This window comes from Protopterus annectens, chromosome 1.part0, assembly GCF_019279795.1.
Source record: "Protopterus annectens isolate FY-2018-M chromosome 1.part0, PAN1.0, whole genome shotgun sequence".
Classification (NCBI taxonomy): domain Eukaryota; kingdom Metazoa; phylum Chordata; order Ceratodontiformes; family Protopteridae; genus Protopterus; species Protopterus annectens.
Window position 1 is genome coordinate 1,367,216,832 of NC_056725.1, and position 14,197 is coordinate 1,367,231,028.

Consider the following 14,197-nt stretch of genomic DNA (forward strand, 5'->3'; position numbering starts at 1 on the left):
CAGTTTCATGTTTAGGTTAAACTTACAGGCTGACGCACACTTTTGTAATCAAGCAATACTTGCATACACTTTCACACTGTTACTTGCAGATTCTATTCTTTACTGACTACACTGCACTCTTTTGCGGACTGTCATACTTTTATATTTCTTTACAGTTACTGGTAGTGGATTACTGACCTGCCTGGTGGCGCAACCGCACCAGCCTATCGCCATAGGCTCTGCGGTTCGCAGAACGGACACCTGCAGCTGTAATATAAATGAAGTAATATTGGAATACACATCTCCATAATATCAGCTAGTTTAATTTCTTACATACATAATTAAATGTTACTTACTCAGTAGTGGGGCGTTGGGTGTTTGCTGGGCCTCCTGGATCCAAAGGTTCAGTTGGTCCTGCTTGCGTCTCTTCAGGTCCGCATGGTGGTGACGGACCTGTTCACCAGTCCTTGGAATCCCTGTGGCACTGGTGAGATCATGAGCCAACCGGTCCCACGCCTCAGCCCTGTATGCTCCCCAGAGGACCTGGCCCTGCATGAGTTGGGCCTCATGATGATGGACTAGGAGCCAGACCATGTACCTGGACTCCTCAACACCCCACCTCTGCGCTCGAAAGCGACTACCCTCTCCTACTCCTGTCATTCTGCCTGCAGGTCAGTTCTACAATCGTTTATGCTGTGTATTCCCGCCTATGGGGCTTATATAGTCCGTTTTCCCACATATCTGTGATTGGCCATTTTGGAATTGTATCAACTTCAGTAAACCTGCATTGTCATGCTCTAGTTTGTATTCATTCCTATATATTAGCTATTATTGCATTTACAGGTACTGCTGTCATGGCTAGTGGTTCTGTACCTTGACTATGGTGTATAGTATCCTGGGTTCAAACCTGGCCACTGCTTTTTATTTTTCATGACTGTCTAGACATGCTGAGGGGTGTGTCTGTGTAAAGGCAGTTTTGATACGGCTTGCTCAACGTTGCCCGTCTGTTAGCTTGTTTGCGGGGTGCGCAGCTCCGCGCATACGGGGTACGCTGCTTTAAGCCTCATTTGGCTATCGGCACGCATATTAAGCTCAGCTCAGTTAGGGGCACATAGATTTAGCATGTTAGACCACTGCTCAGCTATGGGCACTCATTTTGCACCAGTTAAACCACTGCTCATCTACAGGCAGATGCACTCACACTGTTAAACTGTAGCTCAGCTATGAGCACATCTGGCATTTTTTCTTCTTTTGTTACCTCACATGTCTTCAATATAAATGGGCTATTTCATTGCATTTTACATATATTGGGGTTTTATGTGTACATATTTGTCAGGGACTTGTTTCCTGCTTATTTTGAAAAAAAAAAATTGGTGTTGTGGGGGCTCGAACCATGAATGCCTGCTCTTCAGCCAACATCTCTACCGCTACGCTATTGCTTCCTGGCTTATTTTGTATATTTAGTTCTTATATGCTTTCCCACTGACTGCTAACTGTAGCTGCGCTACGGGCACGCCCACACAAACGAGCGCACTCACGGTTAAACATCTTTACAATTTAAAAAAAATATATAACATGTTCATTTATATATATTTTATGTTCATAGTCTGTGGGGGCATGTGTTGTGTTGTGTTTATTCACATTTCCGTGGACTCTGTTGTGGGTGTTTACTTTGGGCACTTTTACACTTCTGGGGGCATGTCCGCTTGCAGGGCTCAGCCTACGGACACGCCCCCTACTGTCTTACACGGACCGTGTTAGACTTAGGTGTGATTCAGCATGCTCTCATGAATATGCAGAGCATGCTGACATCACTCCGTTTAACTGCAGCCTCCGTGTAAGAGTTATAACTCTTACACGGAGGCTTTGTGAAGCCTGGGGAAAGTCTTAAACTCAGATCAAGGTTGCTGTTAAAAATCTCTCATTTTCTTACCACAGAAGCATATAGAATTATAGCAGTGAATGTTTTGATGCCTGGGCTGGAGTACACCCATCCAGTTTTCACCACTCTTATTCTTCATGTGTAATACAGCAGTACTACAGAATGCTAAAGTTAATCTGGTTAATTCCTCTATTCTACATTCTAGAATATCATTGCTGTAATCTCCAGGAAGCCAAAGGGTTGCTAGAAGTGCTAGAGCAATTTTTCTTCTAAATACTCTTAACTTTCAAATTGCTTTGTGAAAGTTTCTGTAGCCCCCCACTAGCTAACAAGCAATATAAGAAATGCATTGTAGTCTTTAAGAAGTCAAGACCGTATCATATTGCAAGGTCCTCCATATTTTTTGCATTCATTTCGTGGAAAAATAATGTAGTAAACTAGCTCTGTGCATCTAAAAGAAAAATTCAAATGTGTTTGCTTTTGAGATTCAAGATAACTTGGACGTTATTGCTAAAATGTCTTTCAGGTACAATAATTTGTCTTCATGATACAAAATAAATTCACATCTCCAAGGAATAACAACATTGTATTAATATCTTATGAACATCATGCATCATGTAATAAATTGCCCATTTTGGTTCTTCACTTCTTCAGTATGGTATGTTTTTGTTTGCTTATTTTTGTACAATGATTATTACATGTGTAAGTATACTTTTTGGGATCACCAATATATTTTGTTTTACTATCAGACCTTCCATTGAAAGTGTGGCGTTCTTTTGTTTCAATATTTGACTGATTTGAATTTGCTGCAGGCCAGTAATTTCTGTAAAGTTTTCTGCAACAACAGAATTCAGAAGCAGGGTTTTTTATAACCATGACAGACTATGTGAATGTGGCATATTGAAGATTGCTCATGGTTGGTGCGGCTTAATCATGAAGGGTCCGTGGTGTTCTTCCACTTTCATCAGAAATTCTGCTGCTTTTTTATTTTTTTTATGTACTGTGCATGCGTATGGGACTTGCATTCCCACACTTGTGCGGTACATCAGGGCTTTGGAAAGGAAGCAACGGAGAAAGGAAGATCTCCATTGCTCCTTTTTTAGAAACTAGGAAAGGAGTGGTCTTTTTTTTTCTTTCTTGTGCTTTAGTCAACTTGCTTAATGGTCAGCACCATCTAGGCAGTAGTTAGGATTCTGACTGCATATGGGAAATTTAAGTTAAAACATTGTCAGTAGTTAACACGATAAGATCAATGAAAAGACAGTATACTTGCCGTCAAATTTTTGACTTCTGGAATTGTAGACTATCCCTACTTATGGGAGGCAGATTTCATTTTTTAGTAGTTTGGGTGGCATTCCTATATCTGAAAGCAGTTTCTCCAACAAGTTTTGGCTTGCAGTATGCATATCATTGTATTCTGAACCTAAAATACAAATATATTTCCGGTGCAATATGAAATACTAACACATATAATTACTTATTTAAACTACATTTAGCAGTACAGTAGGTTCAAACCCAGCATACTGGATGCTTGATCGCTGCTTTGTGGTGTTTTTTAGCGGTGTGAGGCACAGGATGGAGAACATACAAGAAAAATTAGGTATGTTTCTATAGTTTTGAATAATATCCCTGATTTTCCTAGTATTTTCTCTGTCTTCTCTCTCGTACCTCCAGATTTCTAGTTTTAATTTTTTTTGTGTGTGTGTTTTTTTTTTTTTTTTTGTAGTGAAGAAAACTTAAGATGTTAAGTTATCTATCTCGCCTTCATTCTTGCTGGATGGGTTCGGAGCCGATCCTCAGCTCTGACTCGGCCAATACTAAAGCTCGAGAGCTAATTCCACCAGCTCGAGGCTCCCCTATATCCCACAATGCTAGGCGGTAACTACTCGGATCTCGTTTTCCGCTTAGCTGATGAGGTGCTTTTCTACCGGCTCTGGCAGGTTAGTGAAAAATTATTCTATTTTCACAATCTTTAGACCCCTATTACTTTAATATAACTTTTAGTTTTAATTATCCTTTTCCTTGAATTGATTTACCTCTTTTGCCCATAATCCCTCCCTTTATTCCCCCCCTTTATTCCCCTTTAACTTTAGGCCTTAGGCCCCTTCCCCTCCTTCTCCTTGTCCTTTAGTGTGACTGGAATTTAATATTTTCTTAAAGGCCTGTGTGTGTGTGTGTTTTTATTACTTAGGCCTTTACTATGTCTAAGGACTCCAAGGTCTCAGGCTTCAAGAAGTGTGACTCGTGCTGTCAGAAAATGTCTCTGACAGACGGTCACACTTCTTGTGTGTATTGCCTGGGACCTTTGCACCTGCAGGACTCATGTGCTGTGTGCCATGGTTTCAGCCCTAGAGTCCTGCAGGAACGCAAAAATAAATTGATTTTGCGTGGCTTATTAAAGCTTGAAGGCCCCCCGACCCAGTCTGTGTCGGGGAAACCTTCTGAGACTTCCAGACAGTCAGCTCCGGCTTCAGAGCTGTCCTGTGGAAGCATCAAAACTGCTTCGACTGGAGCCGATGTTTCCAAGCCTCATACTATTACCTCGGCTCCGGCCGGAGCCAAGGCTGATAAGACTCAGTTGGCTCCGATACTCTTACCGGAGCAACCTTCGAGAAAGAGATCTAGGTCTCCCTCCATCGGCTCCGTTCACTCGGCACCAGGATCCCCTCTTCTTTCAGAGCGGAGCCATAGATCGCATTCCTCACGATCTTCCAGGCTGTCTGACCACGATTTGCAAAGGGTAGTGAGTAGACTTCTCAAGTCCGAGGAGCTGGCCCAAATGCTTCATAGCCTGACTCATCAGTCACCGGCTATTTCTGTCCCTCAATGTGTTCCTCCTCTGACTCCTTTGAGCTCTGAGCCGGGGCTCTTCGGAGCCATGACTGTCGGCGCGTCGGATCCGATACCTTCCCTTTCGTCTCCGTCGTCTGCTCCGATCTCCTCTTTGGAGGGATCTTGGCGCCGAGCTTCCCTCGTTGGCTCTGAGGGGACGAGTGGCATCGGACCCTTGTCCGACCCTGCTCTCCCTCTCGGTGCTTCGGCGCTGGTGAGTTCGGCTCCGACATCGGCCTCGGAGCTGTCCCTGTCGGTGCCGGGGGGGTCCTGGTCTCTTCAGAGCGGGGACCTCCGGCCTTGCCCGATAGGGATGCCTTCGAGGTCATGTGGAGCGTGCTAGAACCAGTGTCTGCCCCACAGTCGGCTCCGTCAGCCCCTCCATCATCAGTGCCTGTGGTGATTTCTACCCACCCCCTTGCTTCAGACCGCAGAGAGCCAACTCCTCAAGTTTCCCCATTGGGAATTTCCTCCTCTTCCGAGGCCTCTCCTGACCCGGTAGGAGAACCCCCTAGGAAGAGGCAGTGCAAGAGGAAGCACATTGACTCCCCTGAGTCTATCACCTCTGACACTGACTTAGAGGAATCTGAAGGTTCCCCTCGATCCTCCTTTGAGGATGTCTCCTTTGCTGACATCCTTGAGATCCTGAAACAGAGGGGGAACTGGCCAGCCCTTAACCCTTCAGAGGATGAGTCAGTGTACCTTGAGGCGTTCAGCTTTCGCCCTTCTACCTCCTGGGTGTCCCCTCCCTTTGACCCCCTTATGGAAGTGGTGGCAAGGAAGGCCTGGACGGCTCCTGATTCAGTGGAACCCACCCTGAGGAGGCCGTCTAAGTTTATTACTGCCCCTAGAGATAAAGATTTTTTATCTAAAGGTGTCCTCGATGCCATGGTGATGGCCGCGGCCACTAAGAAGGAGTTTAGCCGATCCTTCGGTACCTGTCCATCCTCCTAATAAGGAATCTAGGACCATGGACAGGTACGGTAAGCGGATGTTCTCATCAGCGACCTTTTCAGTGCGGTCGCTGAACTACTTATGTCACTTCACTCATCTCCATACAGATTTACTCAAGGATATGAGTGAAGAGGTAAAGGATCCAACAGCTGAGGGGTTCCAAGACAGAATGAACTCCCAGTTGGCAACCCTGAACTCCATCGTTAACTCCTCCATGCGGCTTATCTTATATGCTGCGGATGGGGCGAGTAGAGCCGCAGGCACAGGCGTTGCCTTACGACGTCACGCCTGGATGCGGCTGTGCAACTTTGCGGACCCTTTCAAGGCATCCTTCACCAATTCCCCCTTTGATGGATCATCCTTGTTTGGCCCGCAGGTGAAGGATACATTGACTAGGTGCGAGGTGGAAGGTAAGACTCTCTCTGCCGTGGGAGTCTGTTTTTCTACCCCTTCTAGGCCTTATCCCAAAGGTCAGAGGGGAGGAAAAATGTGGTTCCGCAAACAAACCCAGGGAGTCTCATCTGACGCACAAGGTCAATTCCCCTCTAGAGTCAGAGGGGGGAAAAACAATAGATGCCGCCCTAGAGGCAGAGGAGTCCGCAAAACCAGGGTAGCAGAGAAACTTTCTCTGATAAACCCTTTCAGCATCCCTGAGGAGCTGCCCGGCTGTCCACCTTCGGAGGCAGTTGGGGGAAGATTATCCCTGTACCCAAAAGCCTGGCTTTCCCTTACACAAGACAAATGGGTACAGTCGATCATATCCGAGGGTTACAAAATTCCCTTTATTCACATTCCATCCCAAACCAAAGGATCCCTTCCAGACGTTCCACCCAGTCTAAGGGAACAAGCAGCACTAGAAATTTCAAAGCTGCTATCAAAAAGAGCTATCCAATCAGTCCCAGCAGACCAACAAGGATCCGGAATCTACTCCAAATTCTTTTTGGTGCCAAAAAAAACAGGGGACTGGAGACCCATTCTGGATCTCGGCAACTTAAACAAGTATGTCAGAAAAACAAAATTCCGGATGGTCACGCTACAGTCCATTCTACCCTTCTTGGGTCAGGACAATTGGATGTGCTCGATAGATCTTCAGGACGCGTACTACCATATCAAGATGAACAGACGCTCCAGGAGATTTCTCCGCTTCAGGCTGGGAGCCAGTCACTACCAGTTCAGAGCCCTGCCCTTTGGTCTCACTACAGCCCCCCCGAGTGTTTACTAAATGCATGGCAGTGGTCGCGGCTCACTTGAGATGTCAAGGATTCCAAGTGTTTCCATATTTAGACGACTGGCTCCTTACTGCCACCACCAGACATCAACTACTTCTATCCAGAGACTTCACTATCCAAACTTGCCAAGCTCTAGGCATTTCAATAAATTTCGAAAAATCTGCCTTGTCAATCTATTACCTTTATAGGTGCCACATTAGACACACTCAATCTTTCAGGCAGACTTACAGAGCAGAGAGTGTCAGACATCCGCAAACAAGTTTACCTTCTCTTACAGTGCAACAAAGTCAAAGCCAGACTAGTTTTGAAGGTATTAGGACTCATGGCAGCAGCTATCCCCCTTCTCCCCTTAGCTCGCTTCCACATGAGGATCCTCCAATGGAAGCTGTTTACTCATTGGTCCTTCCAACAGCTCCCGATGTCCCACACCATATTGATAACTCAATCATGCAAGATTCAACTGTCTTGATGGATCACATCACCTCAGGTTCTCCAAGGAAGACCCTTCACTCACCCCCCCCCCCAGTCGCCACATTGAAAACGGATGCCTTCCTGATCGGGTGGGGGGGGGGGGGCATTGTCAGGTCACATGGCAACCTTTCGAGTGCCACTTGCACATAAATGTCTTAGAGATGAGAGCAGTGCTTTTAGCGTTGCAAGCCCTTCACGACTCTCTTCCCACAGGGACTATTGCAATTCAGACGGACAACATGTCCGTAGTGTGGTACATCAACAAACAAGGCGGAACCAGATCATACCCCTTATGTCGAGAGGCACTCAGACTTTGGCAATGGGTGATCTCTTCTCAGCATTTTCTGGTAGCAATGCACATTCCCGGGAAGTCCAACGTGATTGCAGACAAGTTGAGCTGGGCAATTCTCATGCCCCACGAGTGGTCTCTGAAGAAATCAGTACTGGAAGAAGTGTTCCAACGATGGGGCCAGCCTTGCTGCGATCTTTTTGCTACTCCCCAAAACAGCAAGTGTCACAACTTCTTCACTCTCTTCCCGTTACCAGGCCATCCCACCAGAGACGCTCTAGTCCACGATTGGCCCCGGGGACTTCTGTATGCTTTTCCCCCTTTTCCAATGATAACTCAACTAATTCAGAAAGCCATCGCCTTGAGAGTGACAGTGATCCTCATTGCCCCTTACTGGCCTCGACAGATATGGTTTCCGTTCCTTCATCGTTACCTTTTGGAGCAGCCTTGGCATCTGGACCCAGTGCCAGATCTGTTGACCCACCAATTGGGCCAGCTGCACCAATCTCTTCATTCTCTCAAACTCACAGCATGGTTTCTCTGATTCCAACCTTAGCCAGGCTTCCCTTAATATCTCGCTTGGTCCGAGATATCTTGATAGCCTCTCATAAATCTTCTACCCGGAAGATTTGTAATAGCAAATGGAAACGCTTCTCCTTTTGGGCAACATCAAAAAATATAGATCCCTTCACTGCACCTATACAGTCTATTCTAGACTTTCTAGCAGAACTCTTTTATTTAGGCTCTTCTTCATCTACCATTAGAGTTCAGTTGGCTGCCATATTGAATTATCATGTAGGTGTCTCGGAGTCTAGCATCATGGCTCACAAGCTCTGCAAAGCCTTTTTAAGGGGCATTTTTCTTCTCAAACCTCCAATCAAAGATCCCCCGCCTCAGTGGGACTTGAACTTGGTTCTGGCATCCTTAATCCTTCCCCCTTTTGAACCAGCGGCTTCATGTTCTCTGAAGTTGCTTTCATGGAAGACACTTTTTCTAGTAGCCATAACTTCAGCGAGAAGGATATCTGAACTCCATGCTCTGTGCAGTCGCCCTTACTTAGTGTTTCACAAAGATAGAGTATCCCTCCGTACTAATCCATCCTTTTTACCTAAGGTTTCCTCTCAAACAAACCTAAACCAAACTATTGATCTCCCCGTCTTTTTCCCTAACTATTCCAACAGGTCGGAACAAAAGCTACATTTTCTGGATGTTCACTGCCAACTTAGATATTATTTAGATAGGACTAAACAATTCAGGAAATCTGATCAGCTTTTTCTATCATATGCGGAAGGGAAATTGGGCCTTCCAGTTACTAAAGTTTCCCTTTCTAGATGGATCAACTCTACAATTACCTTCATCTATGAGATCAGGCATCAAAAACTACCTTCAAGACCTAGAGCTCATTCAGCTAGGGCATTAGCTGCATCCGTAGCTTTTCTGGACAGGCTGCCAATAGATTCCATTTGTGCAGCAGCCACTTGGGCTTCTCCTCATACCTTCATTTCACATTACAAATTGGACATGGTCTCCAGAAACCGTGCCAACTTTGGTTCCACTGTTCTCAAGAGTCTGTTCCGATAGGCCACTCGGGATAAGGTGCTAGGGACACGGTCCCATCCAGCAAGAATCGAGGTGAGATAGACAACTTAACATTAAGAAGTTATGTACCTACCATAACGTTCCATGTTAGTTGTCTTCTTCTTGCCTTCTTTCTTGCGTCCCACCCTCCTTCCCCCAAGCCTGGACAGACCGATAGGAATTCATTTTGTGATCTTCTTCTGGAAGAGTTTCATTCCCACATGTTCTACCACCTCTATTTCCCCTTTTGTTAGGTCTGGGATACCTTACACTCTGGTTTATATAGAGGTGGGTTACCCTTCTCCATGCTATGGAGACTAGAATTGCTTGGTCTAGCTATCAAACGAGATCTGAGTAGTTACCGCCTAGCATTGTGGGATATAGGGGAGCCTCGAGCCGGTGGAATTAGCTCTCGAGCTTTAGTATTGGCCGAGTCGGAGCCGAGGATCGGCTCTGAACCCATCCAGCAAGAAAGAAGGCGAGAAGAAGACCACTAACATGGAACGTTATGGTAGGTACATAACTACTTATTATAACATATACTAATGGAAGAAAGTCTGGGTGACCAGACCTTTTTCCATTGGTATAGGCTCGATTTACAATGGATACCCTGGTTTGGCTGAGCAATCAGTGTGCTCGTTTTTTGAATGTTAGTGTCCAATCGTTGGATATTTATTAGCCTTACTTAACAGTATAAATCTTATAGCTGTGTGTTATTACTGGGAAACATCTTAGCTTTTCTAGGTTTAAGCTGTTGCTGCCTTTATTTGTTTCCCTTTTATGTACAAAGAATGGAGAGGGTTAGATGACTATTTTCTGATGCTTAACAGCAGGCCAGCTTTTGTATTATCTGCTTTCACTTTCCTAAATAGGCTGTTCATCTCCTTGCTTTTAGCCATCAGAGTATTGTCATCTGCATATATCATCTGCATTTGTTAGTACTTCGTCTGGTAGTTTTGATTCCAGTGTTTGATTTGTCTAACATACCATTTTGTATGATACATTTAGCATATAAATTAAATAAGGACGTGACTATATAGGTTTGTTCTATTCCTTTCCCAGTCTCAAATCAATTATTTGTCTTGGTCTCCAAATAGGAAGCATGTAAAGTGACCTGACATCCCCTTTTTCTGTAAGAACTTGCCATAGTTTGCATATAGTCAAAAGTTTTGGAATAGTATACACAAGTATTTTTTTCTGAAACTCTTTCTTTTTCTATTATCAAGTGGATGTTGGCAAGTTGATCTTTGGTGCGTATGCCTCTTCTGAAATGAGTTTGTGTGTCTGGAAGTACTCCTTTTGAATATCACTCAAGTCTAGCTTTTGCAGCATCTTAAGCTTACTTTCTAACCAGAAACAAAATCCGTAATGTACCCAAAAAACTGAAAGCAGAATAAAACTTTATTCCTAGCATCTCTGCACTACATTTTCATGGAAACGAACAACTATTCAAATAACAGAAGAAACCTTTTATACTTTTTGATGCAAAATTACCTAATCATTCAATTAACTTGAAGAAGGATTATAAAAAAAGGATAATATACTAAAGAACAATTAACATTTGTCCAAAAATACACATCCAGTTTACTTCATTATTTTAGCTTGGGGGAGACCATGTATTGTATATTTACAAATTATTTGTTTTTCAGTCTAGTCAGTATTAATCACCTCCCCTCAGTGAATGAATACGACTAAGTACTGCAGATCTAATGGTGTTTATACATCCCCCATGGTTATCTAACATGTGCATCTGCTGCACTGATAAGGTTTTTCTTCTCGATATCCCTCATATGTTCCTGAGCCTGGAATTATGCTATTATTTTTGGTTGTCCAATATACCCCATGCCACCCATACAGTTACACCTGGCGCAGTAAACCACCGTAGAACTTTGTGAAGAGAATTTCTCCCATAATTTTAACAATTTTCTTATTTACATTAAGTTTTGTAGTTCTTAATACGTACCTGCAAAAATTACATTTCTCCTCTTTGTCTTCATCTGGCTTTACCTCCCTTTTACCAAAAAAACCCCCCAAAAAAAAGAGTGCGGTCTATTTAGTATAGTTTCCTCCTGGCACTCTTACCTTTAGTGCACTTTCAGCAGTTGACAATTCTGGTTTGGTATAGTGTTTCTTTTGGATATAGCCTTAGTGGGGTATTTGTTAACATTTCATTCTATAACTTACTGCTGTGTAGGTTTGCTAGTTAATTGTATTATTTCCAGTTGTTGTAGTGGTGTTAAGCTTCTGGTGTTTTTTCTTTCTATGGTGTTTGTCAAACCATCTGGATTCAAAAAATGTGCGACTTGTAGCCACAGAGTTCCAAATTATGAGTCACAAACAAAGTACATATATTGTCATGGCACTGTCCACTTGGACAAGCAGTGCACCATGTGCGCTGCTTTTGGTTCTAGGGCCATTATTGAATGTAAAAACAAACTTGCACTGAAAGAACTCCTCCCTGCCCATGTGGGAGATTTATCTTAGACTTGGAGAGGGAAGGTCCAGCAACAGCAGACTGTTAGGAAGCCCTCTGACAAACATAAGGGAGAGAGAAGTGTCAACAGACTGAATTAGAAGACCAAGGATTCCAGGAAACGTTTCCTGGACTTCTCTTAACCGTAAGGAGACATGTCTGGATGTGATTGTGTGACTTCAAGACGTCCTATGTCAGTTTCCCTTTATGATGGCTCGACATTCTTTGGGCCCAGAGTCAAGGACTTGTTCTATAGAAGTGAGTGAGCAAGATGGGAAGACTCTTTCTGCTATAGGAATACAGTACTTTACCCTCGAGGTCTTTCTCTGGGAAATGGAAGAGGGGGAAGAAACTGTGGTTATGGAAGTCTTGAGGGTTCTCCCCGAAACCTCTTGGGATAGATCCCACCTAGGGCAGAGGGGGAATTCTAATTGTGAGCATTGTCCCCATAACAGAGGTGGCCTGCAAAACCAAGGTTTTTGGGGCACATTCTCTGAGATGCCTTATCAGCACTCTTGCACGGTTGCCTGACTGCTGTACTCTGGAGGCAGTAAGTGGGCCACTTATCTCTGCACCCCAAAACTCGAAAATCCATCAGCCAAAACACATGGGTGCAGAGGCTTTTCCTTTTCTCTCTCTCCAACCTTCAAAGAAGTTCCTCAACATTCTACTCTCTTAAAGAAAAGCAGCACCTCTAGAAATAAAAAAGATGATGGACAAGCGACTCATTCAGGAGTTCTCACCAGACCAACATGGATCTGGAACTTACTCAAGATTCTTTTTGGTGCCAGAAGAGAACTGAGACCTCAGGCCAATCTGGGACCTCTGCCATCTCAACCAACATGTCAGATGAAGTTATGGTTTACTATTAAAAGGTCGAATGGCACTCCGAACGTCGTATAGTCGACAACGGAAGGCCGAAACTGCTAATCGCGAACTCGGAAAAACAATCTAGGAATGGGTTTCAACATGGGTAGGGGAGATGTTTGTAGTTCAGAATAATACGGACACCTACCTCAACCCATGTTAACACCGTTCCTAGATTGATTTTCTGACTTCGACATTTACGACCTTCCGGTGTCGACTATACGACATTCGAAGGAGTGCCGTTCGACCCTTTAATAGTAAACCGAAGTTATGGATGTTCACTGTGATATTCACTCTCCCCTTGCTGAGAAAGGCTAACTGGATGTGTTTGGTAGACCATCAGGATGTGGCCCACCACATAATGGACAGGTGATCCAGGAGGTTTTTCTACTTTTGGCTGGGAGCCAGTCTTTTCAATTCAGGGCTCTGCCCTTTGGTCTCATCACAGTCCCCCCCAGGTGTTCACCAAGTGTATGGCAGTGGTCATAGCTCATCTCAGGCTGCAGGGGTTTGGAGTGTTCCCATGTCTGGGCGACTGGCTCATTTCCACCCCTCACCAGAAATCTTCTCATCCATGCTAGTGACTCCTTGTTCCAGCTTTACTCCCAGCTGGATAGCAACATTAACACTGACAAGTCCAAGTTTCTTCCAGTTCAGACACTAGACTTGATAGGTTCTCACCTGGAGATGAGATGCTAGATTTCAAGACTTCCAAAGAACAGGTTGACCACCCTCCACAGTCAAGCATTAGTAGTTCTTTCCTGACGGAAACCACTAGTGAAGACTGATTCTTCAACTCTTTTTAGATTGATGGCTGTTTCCGTTACCGTGGTCCCTCTAGCCAGATACCAAATGAGAGTTCTCTAGTGGACACTTTTTCAGTGCAGTGGTCCATCTCGCATCATCCCATTAATCTCCAAGTTCGCATTATACAGACATTTTGTAGAATGTACATATGATTCTGGCTTGAGTCCCAGAAATTCTCAAGGTTGCCCATTTTGTTCCTGCTATTCCCAAGGCCATGGCTGTGAATGCAGCCCAGCTGGGGTGGGAGAGATGCTACACGGGAAAGACTGCCCAAGACACTTGGTCCCTCTTCAAGACCAGTCTTTATGTCAATATTCTTGAGTTGAAGGCAGTCCTAGATTTGCATGCCTTCCAGGAATCCATTCCTCAAGGAGTGATATCCATTCAAATGGATGGCATGTTGGTAGTCTGGTACATCAAGAAACTGGAGGAACAGGCACCTACTTATGTTGAGAAGTGATGACAGTTTGGAAATGGGTGATATCTTCCAGATGGTTTCTGAGAGCACTGCACATTCTGAGGAAATCTAGTCTTCTAGTGGACAGATTGAGCAGGTCTATCCTTTTTGTCTGACAAGTCGTTCCTCAGTCTAATGGTGTGATCAGATTTTCTGTTGCTGGGGTTGACCATAATGTGAACTCTGTCTCTTCTTATAACACACAGTGCAGCAGGTACTTTGCACTGATCACTCAGAAGGGGGAGTCACCAAGTGTGCTCGGACCCAAATTTGGTCCCCTGGGCTCCTGTACGTCTTCCCTCCTACCCCCCATCTTACATTTTTAACAGATATCATCGGAGGTGAAGGTCACTGTCATCCTCATTGCCCTTTTCTGGTC

At 44.5% G+C, this 14,197-nt stretch overlaps 1 protein-coding gene across 2 annotated transcripts in view; it reads left to right on the forward strand.

The window, feature by feature from the left end:
• The first annotated feature begins 2,435 nt into the window (after positions 1-2,435).
• Positions 2,436-14,197, forward strand: part of MGAT3 (beta-1,4-mannosyl-glycoprotein 4-beta-N-acetylglucosaminyltransferase) — a 773,371-nt gene continuing 761,609 nt past the window's right edge. For both annotated transcript variants that reach the window (XM_044066932.1, XM_044066924.1), the window contains exon 1: positions 2,436-2,519. The gene's annotated coding sequence lies outside the window, so the exon portion shown is untranslated. The remainder of the gene's footprint in view (positions 2,520-14,197) is intronic.